Source organism: Ambystoma mexicanum, chromosome 11 (genome assembly GCF_040938575.1).
Source record: "Ambystoma mexicanum isolate Mex_15411 chromosome 11, UKY_AmexF1_1, whole genome shotgun sequence".
NCBI lineage: Eukaryota > Metazoa > Chordata > Amphibia > Caudata > Ambystomatidae > Ambystoma > Ambystoma mexicanum.
The window spans coordinates 1,177,625,455-1,177,641,699 of NC_090934.1; the positions used below are offsets into that span (position 1 = coordinate 1,177,625,455).

Consider the following 16,245-nt stretch of genomic DNA (forward strand, 5'->3'; position numbering starts at 1 on the left):
AGCATCCCTCTCAACCTCCCACCCTCCGAACATCCCACCATTCACTTCCAAATCCGCGACCCCCCCCATTCCGGCCCAACCCGTGCCTCTCCCCACTCCCACCATACACCAGAACTCTCTCAAGCTATATTGCATACTCATTAAAGCAAGATCAGTCTCCAAAAATAAACACATCGGCCCTCATTACGACCCTGGCGGAGATCGTGGTGCAATATGCACCATGGAGCACGGCGGAAAGCTGCCGATACCGCCATGGGGGTTGGCGGATTTACCGCCCCATTCCGACCTTGGCGGGGCGGTAAATCCCCAATCCCCATTTTACCCTTCCCCATTCCCATTTTTGCCCCATAGGGTATAATGGGAGTGGGGAAGGAGTTAATTACGCCACCGTAAATTACGGTGGCGTAATTAACTACAAGGTCCCGTAGCGCCATGGATTTTTCCGCCCGGAAAAACCGGGCGTAAAACTCAACATGGCGCTACGGGATCTCGTAGTAGGGCGGACGGGTCCGCCGCGAATACCGCTGGCGTAGACCCACTCCGCCAGGGTCGTAATGAGGGCCATCATCTTTGATCTTATATTCACTGAAAGCCCAGACGTCCTATTCATCACTGAAACCTGGTTCACCGATTACTACAATCCCATCGTGCACAAGGCCTTTCCGCCCGGCTACTCCCTGCTCATACAAAACAGGTACAGCAGAGCGGCAGACTAGCCATTCTCCACAAGCAACAGCTTTCAGTAATATCATCATCATCAAAAGTTTATTCGGAAACAAATTATCCATAAACCGTTAACAGAATAAAAATGCATACATTACAAAAGTCAATTCAACGTATTAAAAAAAATATCTAGAGTATAAATTTAAAAGCAATACATACAGATTTAAAATGTGCGTGTGTGTAAGTCAGGTAATATCCACAAAGAGCAGCCAAACAATTCATTACAATAAAAATTTGAGTGCTCAATCAAATTCTGTGCCGCGGTTTTGGATCTCCGATACCAGGCACGTCTCAAATAATCCACCATACCCCAGGCCACTGGACACGTAGCTGCCGACAGCAAATAACAAAAGGCAGGCTTAGCCTGAAACATGCCGGCCGATCTGAGTAGTGGCAAAAGTGTTCTCCGTCTTAAGTCTATATAATGTGGGCAGAACAATACAAAGTGTAGGAGATCCTCCGCCGGCCACTGACAAAAGGGGCAAGCTGTAGGTTGCACACTATCTGTCCAGCTTTTAGTTCGTGCCCCTAACCATAAGCAATCAAACCGTGCTCGAGTCAAAGCCCAGCGGTCTACAGGATTATCACTATGGAGTAGATATGGCTGAATAGCATCTGTTGTTGCATACACAATATGCCTTCTGTTTGCACCAATGCATAAGGCAGCAGACTCCCTATTTGCCACGAAAATGGTTTTGACCAGTTGCTTTTGTGCCCTGACCATACATGGGGCAAAATGTTTGGTGGGCAAAATAGATTGGCGCCGTTTAACTATCTGCATTTCTGAATATACCTGAGTCATGGGATTTTCTTTACTGCTGAGCTGCTTAGGAGGGCTCTTAAAATCTTATGTGAGAGAATTGCTTTCTGATTTTCCCATAATGCCAACCAATGCAAGACCCGAGCCAATAACCACTCATCAGCAATATGGGGGCATCCTAGTTCCAAATGTGTCCCATAGGCAGACTGCGGCAATCCAAGAAATTTTTTAAGGAAGGCATTCTCCACATTTTCAATTTTTTGGATCCTTTCCATGCCCCACAGTGCAGCCCTGTAGTTAGTTGCAGTTTTTGTTTGAGCCCTGTATACTTCTAAGATAGGTTTAATTGGGCGCCCCACACAGTTATGTTGAAAACGTGACAGACCCCCAAGCGCCTGCCTCATCCTCAGACACTGCTTCAACATGGCCCAACCCTCGCCAATTCTCCGTAAAGCAAATTCCCAGGTAGTCAAAACTAGTGACCCTCGGAATGGGTTTACCTCCACTCCATATCTTGCGCATTTTAAGGTGTCTAACTCCCGAGCTCTTACATGCCATGACTGCAGATTTTTTGGAATAAACAGAAAGCCCATGTGAAACCATAAAGTGGGTGTCAACATCCACCAGACTTTGTAGGGCTCTCGGGGTGCGAGCGATTAGAACCATGTCATCGGCATAGCCTAGGACTGGGAGGGGGACACCACCCACCGTGATATAGTCAGTGTAGGATTTGACCCAGGCTTGGTAGACACCATTTAAATAGAGAGCAAACATTACCGGGGCCACAACACAGCCCTGACGAACACCCAAAACGGTTTCAAAGAAAGCTGTGCACTGTCCCTGTTCTCCCAATCTGACACAGGCTGATGTCTGTTCGTGAATTAGCCGGTGGACCTTGACCAGATCCTCCGGGCATCCCGTGTCCCTGAGCACCGCCCAGAGCACAGCCCTATCTACTTTATCAAATGCAGTGCTCAGGTCCATAAATGCTAAACACAGGGGCTCACCCCTCATATATATAGAGGTAGCTCCCACCAAATACAAATTCAAAGCCTGGTCCCTAGTTCCCAGCCCCGGCGAAAACCATATTAAGTCTCTGTAAGGACCCCAGAGTCAGAGATCCATTGTTCCAACCTTGCCAAGACCGCCCGATCAAAGATTTTAAAAGAAGTATCAAGCAAGGAAATGGGTCTATAAGAAAGAGGACTACCGGGATCACCCTTCTTAAAGATAGGGAAAATTATTGCCTGCCTCCATGTTGACGGGTAAAGACCAAGCTCCAGAAATGCATTGAAGCACTTAGTCAAGAGTGGAGCCCACAGGGCCACCTCATTGCAGAAAATGACTGCTGGGATAGCATCAGGTCCAGGGGCACGATTAGGAAGTTGCTTATTAATAGCCACCTCTACCTCTTCTCTAGTTAATCAGAGTTGACATCCTCTAGGCCCACTATAAGGAGTTAGAGGGTTTGCTCTATATAGGGAGCTAAAATGATTCGACCAAGCCACTACACTAACATTATTTTCTTTATAAGTTTTTACTCTTTTATGGGCGGGCCAATTGGCCACGTATTCCCAAAAGGTCTTAGAGTCCCTTAACTACACAGCCTGAATAAGATCTCCCCAGGCTTGTGCTTCTAACTGGGTCTTCCTTTTGCCAGGACAGATTTGTAATGCGCCCAAGCAGTGACTATCTCACGACGGGTGTTATCTTTTGCCTCCAAAATGTCCTTAAAATCCTTCTGTGCTACCCGGCAAGATTCATCAAACCAGGTTTCCAGATTCGCCTTCCCTTTTTTAAATTCCCTTTGGAAAATTGCAGACCTGGAGTTCCAAATCTTTTTAAATGCCAGAGTTATAGAACCCGGAGAAGATCCAGTGGACAGAATAGTGGAGAGTTCCTCCATGTTTAATTCACAAATTGACGATTGAGTGTCCGCAGGGTCCAATCTGGTCCATTTAATTCTCTGCTTGCACAGGGGATTAATGGCACACTTGTCCAGTTGGGGAAAGTTGACAAGTGGGACCACTGGCAGATCTATTCCTAGGACCAACCGGAGTGCATAATGATCACTGTAGATTCTTGAGTACCTCAAACTCCTTAATTAAATGCCAATCCTTCACATGGGCACAAAAATAATCAATCGTAGTTGAGCCCTCGTTCCCTTAAGGGTTGGCCTCCCAGGCCGGTCCACTCCCAAGCGACCGTTCAATGAGCGAATAGCCCACTCCAAAAACCACTCACAGAACTGCAGGCCTCTTGAACACATTCTTTCATCCACCAATTGTGCAGGTGCAACCCCATGCAACAAATCTTCACCCGGGTCTATATTTACTATTGGGATTCCCAGCCCCATTTACAAATTAAAATCACCTCCCATGATTAATAATAAGGCCTGTTTCCCATTAAGAATGGCAAATTCTTCAATCAGGTCTGTCAGAGCCCCTGGCCACCCCTGATTAGCCTGATGAGGGCTGTTGTAAAGATTAACCAGAAATAGGGGGCGATCCCTAGTGGGGCATGCCATAACGCAGGGGAGGTAACGGGAATCTTTCGAGGGTTGGACCTAGGAAAGGTAATCAGGAAGAGAGGATGGGTACAAGCAAAATAGAAACAATCTATGCCCGGAATTACACGAAAGCCTACCCGTAAGCGAGAGGCGTCTAGGTCGCCCTGTAGAGGTAACAAACTTCTTTCGATCTTGGTGGCTGATGGGAAATGTAGTCCACAATTGAGGTTGATCAAACTGACACTAAGGAGACAGGGAAAAGTTAGACACCCACACGACCCCAGGAGAGGATGAGGAGAAGCATGAGAAAGTAGGTATTCACTTACACCCCGAGGGTGCCGGAAGGAGATTTGCTCGGTGAGGGGTACCGGAGAGTACGGGCTGGAAGGCTCGAAGCAATGAAAGCCGCTAAGGAAATATAATAGAGAAATGTGAATGAAATAGAGCGTAGGAGGTTGGGTTTACTAGGAAAGTAGGAAATGCTGAATCCAGGAACTCACGAAGCGTGGCTGACGATGGTTGTAGCAACGGACGGATCTGCCGGCGTTGTTCCCGGAAATACTCTTTCCTGAGAAGAGGGCAAAGTTACAGACTTCCCAAGAAGTGGGAGAGCTGAACATACATGGGTAAGTGCTGATGCCATCTTGGTAGAAGGAAATCTCCTCGCAGGGAAAGAACGCCAACGGCGCCAAACAGACCAAAGTCGAGTCATACCCTTGACGTTCTGAGGTTCCTTCCAATCAAGGATGGCCTGGATCTTTCTAGGGTCCATCTGAACACCTTCTCTTGAAAGAATGAATCCCAAGTAAATTACAGAACTGGCTTCAAAGGTGCATTTCTCAGCTTTGACCAGTAATTGGTTAGTTTGAAGACGGAGCAATACTTCCTTGACCTGATTCCTATGTTCCGAAAGGTTACGGGAGCACACCAAAATGTCATCCAGATAGACTACAACAGAAATAAAAAATAAGTCAGAGAAAAGCTTGTCAATAAACCGTTGAAAAATGGCAGGGGCATTGACTAGCCCAAAAGGCATGACCTTATATTCAAAAAGGCCCAAAGGGGTCCAGAAGGCTGTCTTGCATTCATCACCCTCGCGGATCCTCAGGAGATGGTAGGCTCCCCTGAGGTCCAGTTTGGTGAAATAACGTGCCCCTTGGACTTCTTCCAAAATGTCTCTGATCAATGGCATAGGATAACGGTCTCGGATGGTGATCTGGTTGAGACCAGGATAGTCGATGCAAGGCCTGAGTTCAGATGATTCCTTCTTGGGTATGAAGAACAATGAGGCTCCACAGGAGGATCTGGATTCTTGGATTAATCCATTTTGAAGGTGGGCCTCTAGGTATTCTCTCAAAGCCTCCTTCTCGGGGCAGATAGAGGATACATGCGCCCGAAAGGTACCAGGGCAGCAGGTATCGGGTCAATGGCACAGTCTGCGGGTCGGTGAGGGGGTAGGCTCTGAGGCAACCTGTCTTTGAATACTTCCACAAACTCTTGGTACTGGAGAGGTATGGTGGAAACTGTCCTCTTTTTAGGAATCTCCGTCTCTTCTGTCTGAGTCTTGTAGCAAGGTCTCTCCATACAATATGATTGACAATATGATGAATTAAAGCTTACTTTGTTGGTTGCCCAGTCTATCGAAGGGTTATGCTTCCTAAGCCAGGGTATGCCAATGACCAATGGAAAATGTGCCGCCCTGATGATGTCGAACACCATGAATTCCGTATGTTGGCCCAGCTTCATCTGTCCCTGTCCCTCTGTCATCAGGTTCGATTGTCAGATTCCTTGACAATCGAACCTGATGATAGAGGGGAACCATCCACCCCTTCAACTGGAATTGGTCGTTGTTTAGGACATTCGGGCATTCTATTTTCTCTGGCCCAGTCAACATCAAGAAAATTACCTGCGGCACCACAATCCAACATAGCCAGGACCTCAACAGGTTTGGAACCTGACAGCCATATTTGTACTTTGAAAACCATTAGTCGATTATCTTCGCCTTCCTCTATGGATCTTGTGTTGTAGCAAGGGTTGTAGGTTTTTCCCCCGATACTTCCCTTGCATAGGTTCTGGGGCTGGCGTTTTCCTTCCGCTGTGGTGGAACTACAGGGCAGTTCCTAAGAAGGTGTTTAAATGATCCACAATAAATACAAAGTCCTGCATCTCTGCGTCTCTTACGTTCCTCCGGGGTTAAAGGACCCCGGGTGGTTCCTATCTGCATGGGTTTGTCACTTCCATGACTTTCTCTTGAAGGCTGGGAAGGGGGTACTGAGGAGGGGAAAGGGCGAGGTCTTCTCCTTTCTTGGCGTCGTTCATTTGGCGCAACTCAATTTGCAATGATATCGTCATTAGTTCTTGAAAAGAAGTAGGTCGGGCTATACGAGCCAACTCGTCCTTAATGTCATCATGCAGACCTCTCCTGAAGATGGTAAGTAGGTCTGCACATCCGTAGTGCCCTGTTTCACATCCAAAATAGCTTTGAACGATGTGTACAGTACCTCGGGTTGATCAAATCTCTCCTTGAACGAACCTATAAATCGGTCGTAACCGTTCAAAGCCGAGTCACTGTTAGTCACAAAAGGGGTAGCCCATGCTAATGCATTACCGATTAGATTGGATATTATAAATCCCACTCTGGATCTGGCCATCTCATATGTGTGCGGACGGAAGGTAAAGTAGACTTGACACACATCTAGGAAATCCTTTAGGCCACCGGGTGGCCATCATACTTTTCAAAAGATAAGGCCATGGGTGGTAGGTCACCTCGGTCATCTCTATGCAAGACCACCTGCTGTCGTAGAGCCTCAGTGCTTGCACTTCTACCGTGAGGTTCTGCATTGCTGCAACCAGTTCCTGATGCTGCTCCAAGGACGCCATAGAAATCTGTTGGTGTTGTGTTCTGTCAGATAAGGCGCTTTCCTCCCCAACCGAGCCTTCAGATGATATGTCCTTGGAAGAACTTGCAGCAAGCTTCTTCTTTGCCTTCTTGTGGTCAGTTGTCGGCTTTTCTTTGATTGGTTTGTTCTTTTCGCGTAAGTAGGGTCTGGCTTCCCCAGAGGCCACCTTGACAGGAAAGAAAACCTGCCCAAGGGGGACCCCAAGGAGCCAAACCCCAAATCCCAGGGAAAAAGCCTTGGCAGAAAAAACCCTGGTTGTCCAATGGAACAGTTCTTGGATGGTGAAGACAGGAGGATGTAGATTGACTTCTTTAATTGTGTACTTAATTCAGCAATCAAAGTTTCCTCTGCTGGTATAGCAGTAGATGGCAAGGGATTAGACAACAAGCTCAATAGAGCGTGAAAAATGGAAGAAGATAGGGAAGAGAAATGAAGTGTACAGTAAGCACCTTCAGGGAAGATGGAGATAAAGAAGCACGGAAGGTACGTGTGGAATCTCGGAACGGAAGGGAAGTAAAAATGGAGAGGCAGTGTCTAGGAAAGCTACCTACCCAAGAATAAATGTCACCGGTTGAGTCGGAAGCTGAAACACTAACACAGAGAAAGTGACCGCGGCTCCGTGACTGCGAAAGGAAACAAACAGGAAGCCGGGTAAGCCTAGAAACACCCTGGGTGCAGCTCGGAAATAAGAAAGACGGAAGAAGGCGTAAGAAGAGACAGAAAGGAAGAAGTAATAAGTACTGTAAGCGGTTGGAAACGGAATAAGTATAGATAGAAAAAGAAGGAGGGGACTAGGAAGCGAAAGTTCAGAAGGAAAGTAGAAAAGAAGGAACACGGTCACTACCGAGGATAGAGGCGCGAAAGGCAACGCAACAAGCGGGCAGGAAGGTAAACAAAGATCTGTGGAGTAATTCACTGAGCCGAGGCACAGCAGCGTTGGAAGCACTGGAAAACAGATACAACACGCTGGGCTGTGGGCGTGACCTAGATTTAAAGTGTGAGCCTCCATCTTGGGTGAGGACTAGACCGACTCGAGGGTTGAGCCGGCTACAATCGCCAAGAACTCCATAGTTTCCAGGGGCGAATCCTGACCGCTGCATAGGATCAAACAACTAGGACTCGCACTGCACCGGAAGAAATGCGAGTTCCTGCACAACAGAATCAAATTCGGTGAAATCGATGATGCCAGAGTGTTTGTAGAAAGAAGATCGAGGAAACAGCGTGAGAACGTGAAGGGAAACCTGCAACCCAACGACCTGGTAGTAGGGGATGAAGTACTGGTGAGAAACAGACATCCGGAGGGCATGTTGTCTCTCCCTCATGAAGTGCAACCCATGGAGGTGATGAAGGTGAAGGGGTTGATGGTCACCGCGGCGGATAAGCAGGGAGCAGTGACTCGGAACCAGAGAGTACCGTTGAGGAGGCTGGCAGCTGGGGCAATGCTGGTGATGAAGGACAATGGTGTTCCCCCGATCCGGGTGGTCCATACCTGGTAAGTGAAGTAAGTGAAGGGCAACTAGAAAGGGGAGGACCCTGGAGATATCCCCAGCATTTGAGGGAAGGAGGATGCCCCCCCCCCCTCGATTTGATGACTATGGTGCTGACTATGTTGTATATGAGTAAGGGGTGTCAGTTAATGGCAACACTCAGGGGTTCTGTGTTAAGTTTTTTTCATGGTTCATGCACCACTGTCACATGTTAAACAGTTGAATTATATTGTATCCTTCTGGAAAAGGAGTAATGTTGAGTCATGTGATGACACGCAACAGAGTGATGCAACTCCACCACGTGAGAATAAAAGGGACATTCCTGCGCATCCCTAACAGTGCACGCCCGGAGCACGAAAGCACAACAGCATGCGTGTCCTCTGTAACGCAGGGGGGAGGGGTTCCATGGGCCCGAGGTGGTTGGAGTCACCCCGACAACAGTCCCAATCCAATATGGTGGGGGTGCGAGTGACTGTTGATTGGCTGAGAAGGGGCAGTGAGGTAGTTTGGTATCTTGAAAAAGATTCTAAACTGACTTTCGTTCAAGCCAAGTCCAGAGAAGGTCACAGCAAAACCTCGCTCCAGCGTAACTAAAGAAACAAAGAAGATTTCTAATAAATAAATCAACTTTAAGGTGCACAGTGCTGAGAAAGAGAGCAGAGGAAGTCAGAAGACGTGTGGAATTCCCTGTAGTTTGAGATAAGTGCGCAAAAGCTGATTTAAATATATATAGGGAACGGGGGCGCTGTTGCGCTCAGAGAAGATGGCCGCCCGATGTGGCCTGGCCTCTCCTCTGCCCGGTCCCGGCACCCCAGCCGCCTCCTGGGCCTTAAGCCCACCCTACATTGGCATCATGACAAAGGGAACGGGAAAGAAACAATCCTCGATCAACTTGTTTACAAAGACCCCGGTGGGACCAGCGGTGGAGACATCAGGACAGGAACCACCCAATCCATCAACATCAGAACCGCCCGATTCCTAAAAAATGATGGAATACATCCGGGAGGGGTTCACCACACTCCATAGCAAACTGGATGACATGAATGGCACGATATCTTCCATTAAGGCGCATATGGAAAGGACCAACGGTTGGGCTGCCGAAATCGAGACACGAGTGAGCACCACTGAGGATGACTTGGGGTCCCTCCGAGCAGAGGTCTCTACACTCTCTGCCCGAGTCACCAAAGTTGAGAAGAAAAATTAGGACCTCGAATCTCGCTCGAGTCGCAACAACCTCTGCATTATCGGGGTCCCGGAGGATGGCATACGGGAACCCATTGAGGACTATGTAGAGGGCATGCTACTACAATTGTTGGATTCCCCAAAACTCTCCCCACAATTTGCAATTGAGAGAGCCCACTGTGCACTCACGGCAAAGCCCAGACCGGGCGCACCACCACAACCTATTATAGCCACAGTCCTAAATTTCCGCGACCGGGACACTCTCCTTAGCGCGGCGAGAGCCAAGGGAGACCTTCTGTTGGGCACGGCCGGGATCCACCTATACCCGGACTTCTCGTTGGAGGTCCAGTGGGAGTGCAAGACCTTTCTGGCGGTGACGAGGAGGCTGCGAGATCTGCAGGTTAAATATGCCATGCTATATCCAGCCAAATTAAGAATTGAACATGCAAACCGGGTGTACTTTTTCACGATTCCCGAGGAGGCCTCCAGGTTCATTGATGAACACTTCCCTGGCTGAATCACATTCACAACATACATTGCTAATGTTTTGTTCCTTGTTATTGTTGTTCGCAAATTGAGACATTGCTTTACTATAACATAGACCAAATGTCCAGTGAATGTTGCCGGGGACCGTCCTAGCGCTCACTCACTATTATAATATCTCTTTAATATGCGTTGTTGAACCCTCACATTGGTATGATCTGATTGAGAAACCATTCATTCCGAGTTCGTGCAAACTGTTTCTCTATTATTCGACTGTGCCTTGCCTACCCGGAAAGGTCCCCTCCAGGGTGGCACCTGATACCTCCACTAGGCACCATATTTACCCTTACATTGCCTCCCGGATCGGGGCATCGCCGCCAGGCCAGTTCACAGGCCCCCCCAGGCGTTGATGCCATTTGTTTGGATTTGGTTGTTTGGTTATGGGGTTATCATCCCTCTGTTTGGGGATGGGATGTGGGGGGGGAGTGGGGGGAATTGGGTTCTTTGTTTAAAAAGGCTTGGTATCCACAGATAAGGTAGAGTATGGGCCATCATGGAGAAGACGGTATTGCAGACCTAACTATGCTGTGCACCGACCATGGGGGGCACCGCTCCATTTGCTCGCAACTTCCAATGACTACCCCATGCCCGGTGGGTGAGGACACTTTGACATTCATGAGTTGGAATGTGCGTGGGCTGGGAAACTATAAGAAAATGAGGCTACTACAGCTCCAAGCCGAGCGCCACAGAGTTAAAGTCCTGTTCCTATAAGAGATACATGCCCGAACTGAGTATTGTGAAAAGTTTGCCAAAACATGGGGCTCTCAAAGGTATTATACTGACTATTCTACCCAAAGCCGTGGGGTGATGACCCTAATTCACAGGTGCCTTAAGTTCAACCCCATAGCTACACTGATTGATCCCCAGGGTAGATATGTACTAGTTCATGGTATCCTGCAAAATAAGGAGGTGGTCTTGTTAAACATTTACGGTCCCAACATCGACGATCCTGAATTCTATTCACACCTCACGTCTCTCCTTGATAGTTTTCCATTGTTACCAATCCTCAGGGGAGGTAATTTCAACACAGTATTCGATGTAGACCTGGACAGATCGGGCTCCAGACCTCGTCAGCTCTCCAAAGCTGCTTACACCACACTCTCATCTCTCCCCTGCCTGGCCCTTGTTGATGCATGGAGGCTTCTCTATCCCGACTCTCGTACTTACTCTTTCTACTCCTCGGTACACGATTCCTACTCCCGAATCGACAGATGGCTGGTATCTGATATACTCATAAGGAATGTATCTGGCCTAGTGATCCTACCCAGAACTCTCTCTGACCATTCACCGGTGACTATCACCCTGTGTTGGGGCCCAGACCGTGATCGAACCAGGCACTGGAGAATGAAGCCACACTCTCTCCTCGACCCTGTTTTCAGCTCCGAGTTGATGTTGGCGATCGAGGAGTTCTTTGAGATCAACACCGACACAGTGTCATCGCAGGCCACCCTTTGGGAGTCCTTCAAAGCCTATATCAGAGGTATTGCCCTTTCCAAGGAAAACGGCATTGTTAAGAATATCCAAAGGGAAATTACCATAAGCGAGGCTACGCTGGCCGCACTGGAAGCCCAATGCACGTTACACCAAACCCCTGAAATCCTGGCGTCAGTCGGCACAGAACTAGATACCGAGGTTCCTGGACAGCCGGGGCCTTGTGAGGAAATACGGCGAGGGCGAACACCCAAGCCGCCTCCTGACTAGACTTCTCCGCCGAGAGTTTGGCACCCCACCCATCCCCGGAATAGAAAGACCTGATGGAACCCTTGCCACTTCACCCCAAGACATTAATTCTGAATTCCTCTCTATGAATCCCTATATGCCCAAGCGGACAGTGCTACGACATCGGAAATTGATGCTTATTTAGATAACCTCCCCCTCTCGATCCTTTCCCCCGAGACCATCGGCTCCCTCAAGAATCCATTCACCCCCGAGGAGTTCTCGGAGGCTGTGGATTCGCTCTCTTCGGGTAAATCCCGAGGATCAGACGGAATTCCCGTCGAATTTTACAAACATTTTAAATCACTCCTTCTCCCTCGCCTGATGGCCCTTTGGGAGGAGTCAGTGGAAGTGGGCCAGTTCCCCCCCTCGCTCCGTGAAGACATAATAACCGTCTTACTGAAACCCGGTAAACCCCCCACTCAATGTGGCTCCTACCGTCCACTTTCACTCATCAACTGCGATGTCAAGATCTATGCCAAATTACTTGCCTTACGTCTCACGCCCTACATGCCTCACATCATTCACCCTGATCAAGCGGGATTTATTCCGGGACGCTCCACCTCCTTGAACCTGAGGCGCCTCTTCAACATTATAAGCAGGGTGAGCCCAAATGTCCACGCGGTGGCAGCGACACTCGACATGCAAAAAGCTTTCAACTCTGTCTCATGTTAGTATCTTTGGCGGGTACTTGACAAATGTAAATTCGGCCCCACCTTCCTCTCCTGGGTCAGGTTGCTCTAATCCAAACCTGTAGCCAGAGTTCACACTGAAGACCGATGCTCCCCCCTCTTTCAAATAGCTAGGGGCACGAGACAGGGCTGCCCCTTTTCCCCCTAATCTTTGCTGTAGCGATGGAGCCATTTGCGGATTTGCTTCGCCAATGCCATGCACACAGGGGCCTGCGCACCGCCGGTTCCTCGGATATAGTTTCCCTATATGCCAATGACGCCCTTCTCTTCATCCGCTCCCCTGATACTAATCTGGCCCCGATTTTGGAAGATGTCGTCCTCTTTGGTCGAATCTCCGGTCTCGAAGTGAATTGTTGTAAATCCACTCTGTTTCCCCTCACTGCCAGCACACCACCCCCTGCTGATACCCTGGGATTCACATGGGCCCAATCCGTCTTTACCTACCTAAGCATTGTAGTGTCACATCAAACTGAACGGTTCTTTAAGGAAAATTACCAAAAATATCTCACAAATCTTACAGTAAAGTCACAGCCTGGAGCAAACTTCCACTCCCGCTGGCGGGCAGGATAGGGATGCTGAAGATGGTAGTGCTACCCAAGCTTCTGTACAGGTTCGCCAACATTCCACAGTGGCCGGGTAGCGGGTTCTTTCAGGCGTTGACCCGTACCCTCAACACCTTCCTCTGACACACTGGCGCAGTCCGGCTTAAACTCAAGACCTTAGCTGCCCCAATGTAGGTTGGTGGCTTCGAGGCTTCTGGCTTCTTTAAGTACTGGCTGGTGGGGCAACTCCAATATACTGCATATTGGTTCAATACATCAGACCCCCCACCCCATGTCAGGCTCGAGAAGCTCTCAGTAAATGACCATGACATCCGTTCCCTGGTGGTTACACCTAAACCGATGGTATTTGACTCACTCGACCCGGCGACCTGCACATCACTGGCCCTATCCAAAACGTGGCAACTATTGAGCATCACCCATCCCTTTCATGGTAATCTACCACTTTGGAATTTCCTCCCAGAGGTCTCACAAGTCCCTCCCATTATTGTTCGCCGGTGGGCTGAGGCGGGATATGAACTGCTCCGGGACATTTTCGACCAGGGCAATTTCATAGAGTGGCCTGACCTCCCGCTGTCCCTTAGACAGAGACCTTCCATTTGGCTTCAATACTCATCCCTCCAAAAAATCCTTAAACACAAATACCCGTGCTTCCCGACATTACCACCTGAGGAGCCTGCAATCACGGAACTCTCCTCACCCTCCCCCATGAGAGGCAATGTCTCCAGACTTTACATCTTGGTGCAGACCAGATCGCCCCCCACACTTTCCAAACTAAGACATACTTGGGAGGCTGACCTCGGACTGGAAATGACCGACGAACGGTGGGCCCATATGTGCATACGCATTCATGGGGTCTCATTCAACTCCCGCTTCAAACTGATCCACTTCAGGTTGCTCCACAGGTAACACTACACCCCGACCAGACTGCACCATATTTCGAATGACCTCTCCCCGAGTTTCCCCAGGTGTGGCTGCGACGACTCTGGCTATATCCACATGCTCTGGTCCTGTCCCCACCTTACTCAGTTCTGGGTTGCAGTATGCTCTACCATGTCAGATATCCTGGATCACCCTATCACCCCATCCCAGATGAAGTGTCTTTTTCATGACTTCCCAGAACTCCACCGAGACTCCAGGAAGCTGGCTGGCCTCTGTATGCTACTAGCAGTACGCTCTATCCTACTTTGTTTGCTCCGTCCTACCACACCTACTCATGCATAGTGGCTCAGGGCGGTCACATGGGCTTCGGACACCGAGGAATCTTGGGCGATACAACAGCTCGCCCACTCCAGACCTAGAGATATCTGGTCAAAGATTTGTTCATTTATGTCTCCTGCTGATACGGATTCAGACCCTGCATCTTCAGCCCTCTCTTCTCGCCTCTCTCCTTCTGCCTCCTGAATAGCCTCCCCATCAGCCCGGTACTTGCCATGTATGTGTCCCCCAAGTGTTTAAACTGACTTTTGTACTTGCTCTATGTATCTGTAATGCCTGTTCTGCATTGATTATACATGCCCTGTTTGTTACTTGCCTGTACCTGTGCTGCCAAGCTAGATAAAAAGAAGTTTAAAAAAAATATATATATATAGTGATACAAGAAAGAGTTAAAGATATAGTCAATCTACTTGTTTAGAGTTTTGGAAATTAAGAACTGTTTATTGGGAAGCATTGCATTAATCCACATAGCGCAACAAGGATATAGAAATTAAAAGATTCCCAACCGCGCAGATTGAAGCTTAACAAACACTAACCAATGCGCGTGACATTGCCGGCATTTGTTTTTTTGTGTTATACTACGCGTTTCGTGCGTTTATAATGAAATGGACCGTGAACATGTTTGTGCATCACGCAGAAGTGCCGTAATTCTGTCAGAAGCTCCGGAGGGCTCCCACATTACTCGAATAGTATTGCTTGTTGCGCGGTCGGCACGAGACGTGCATTTGAACCAAGCGCATCATGAGAGAGAGATGCGCGGTAACAGCAGACTATACAGTGTATTCACTTAAGTGGCTAACTGAATCTAGAAGTAAACTGTAAATGGCAATGAACTAAGCACAAGTATGCATTTGTAAAACGTTAACAGAACTGTCAGTCTACAATCTAAGAGCTACATTGACACTTCCGTTAGGGAAAAAAATGGAAATCAAGAGAAGCTGATTTAATTCAGGAAAGTAACCCAGCATATTCTGAAGTAGAGAAAGTGTTCATTTAAATTTAGTTTTAAAAAAAAAGTAATTCAGCATATTCAGAAGAAGAGTGTTTCAAGAGAGCCTTTCAGGGCATAGAAAATGCATTCAGGCATCAGTGGGAATACATGATCCTTAGACATAGAGTGCGGGGGGGAAGGTGCAGAACGATGGTCTTTCAATTTGAGGTTAGCAGAGCCTTCAGGCAGAATGCAAAAGTGCTGAGGGCAGCAAGCTGAGCTTTGCACTTTTTTGTTTTATCTACTTCCTCTTTCCCCCCCAGGGTTTCCAGTTCTGCAATTCATGAATCAAATATTGTATAAAGGGTGAACCTAAGGGGTCTAGAGAATTCATCTTCTACTCCTGCAGGAAGTGAGAGCTTGGACCTTACAGAATGAAAGGCCCACGTTATTAAACCTGCCCGGGGAGAGATGGAATCCAAGTCAGATTTAACTTTGGGTTCGCTGGGGAGGATGTTGATGGAAATGAGGCAGGTGATGAAGGCGTCTAGGTGGGACGCCACAAGACCTAGACTTAAAATAGAGGACTTGAGTTTACAGATGAACGGGTTGGTGCAGAGGCGGCCAGATTGTCCTCTTCAGCATGGATCACGCGTGTGGAACCTCCGGTGCTTAATCCGGAGCCTGTGTTTGGGGGCCAGGGAAAGGAACAGGTGGCAGAGAAGAGGGCTAGTATAACTACAGGAATTTCTTTAGCACCCCCAGAGAGTTTTAGTGGGCATCAGCGTAAGTTTAAGACTATTCTTATGCAATGTGAATTACTTTATATGTGTCGGCCCGAATATTTCCCAACTGAGGCAACTAAGGTGGCCTGTTTAATGTCCTATTTATCTGGGGAGGTGGTAGCCTGGTCAGTTCCCTTTTTGGGTAGGGGAGCATTAGAGCTTTAGGATTGGGCCTTATTTAAAGCAGCGTTCAGTAAGATGTGCGACCGACGTACCTTGAACCAAAGTGTTGATGGGCA

At 48.3% G+C, this 16,245-nt stretch overlaps 1 protein-coding gene across 3 annotated transcripts in view; it reads left to right on the forward strand.

Moving 5' to 3' along the window:
* VPS13C (vacuolar protein sorting 13 homolog C) overlaps positions 1 to 16,245 on the forward strand; it is a 5,236,720-nt gene that overhangs the window by 4,937,028 nt on the left and 283,447 nt on the right. The gene's annotated exons all lie outside the window — the stretch shown is intronic.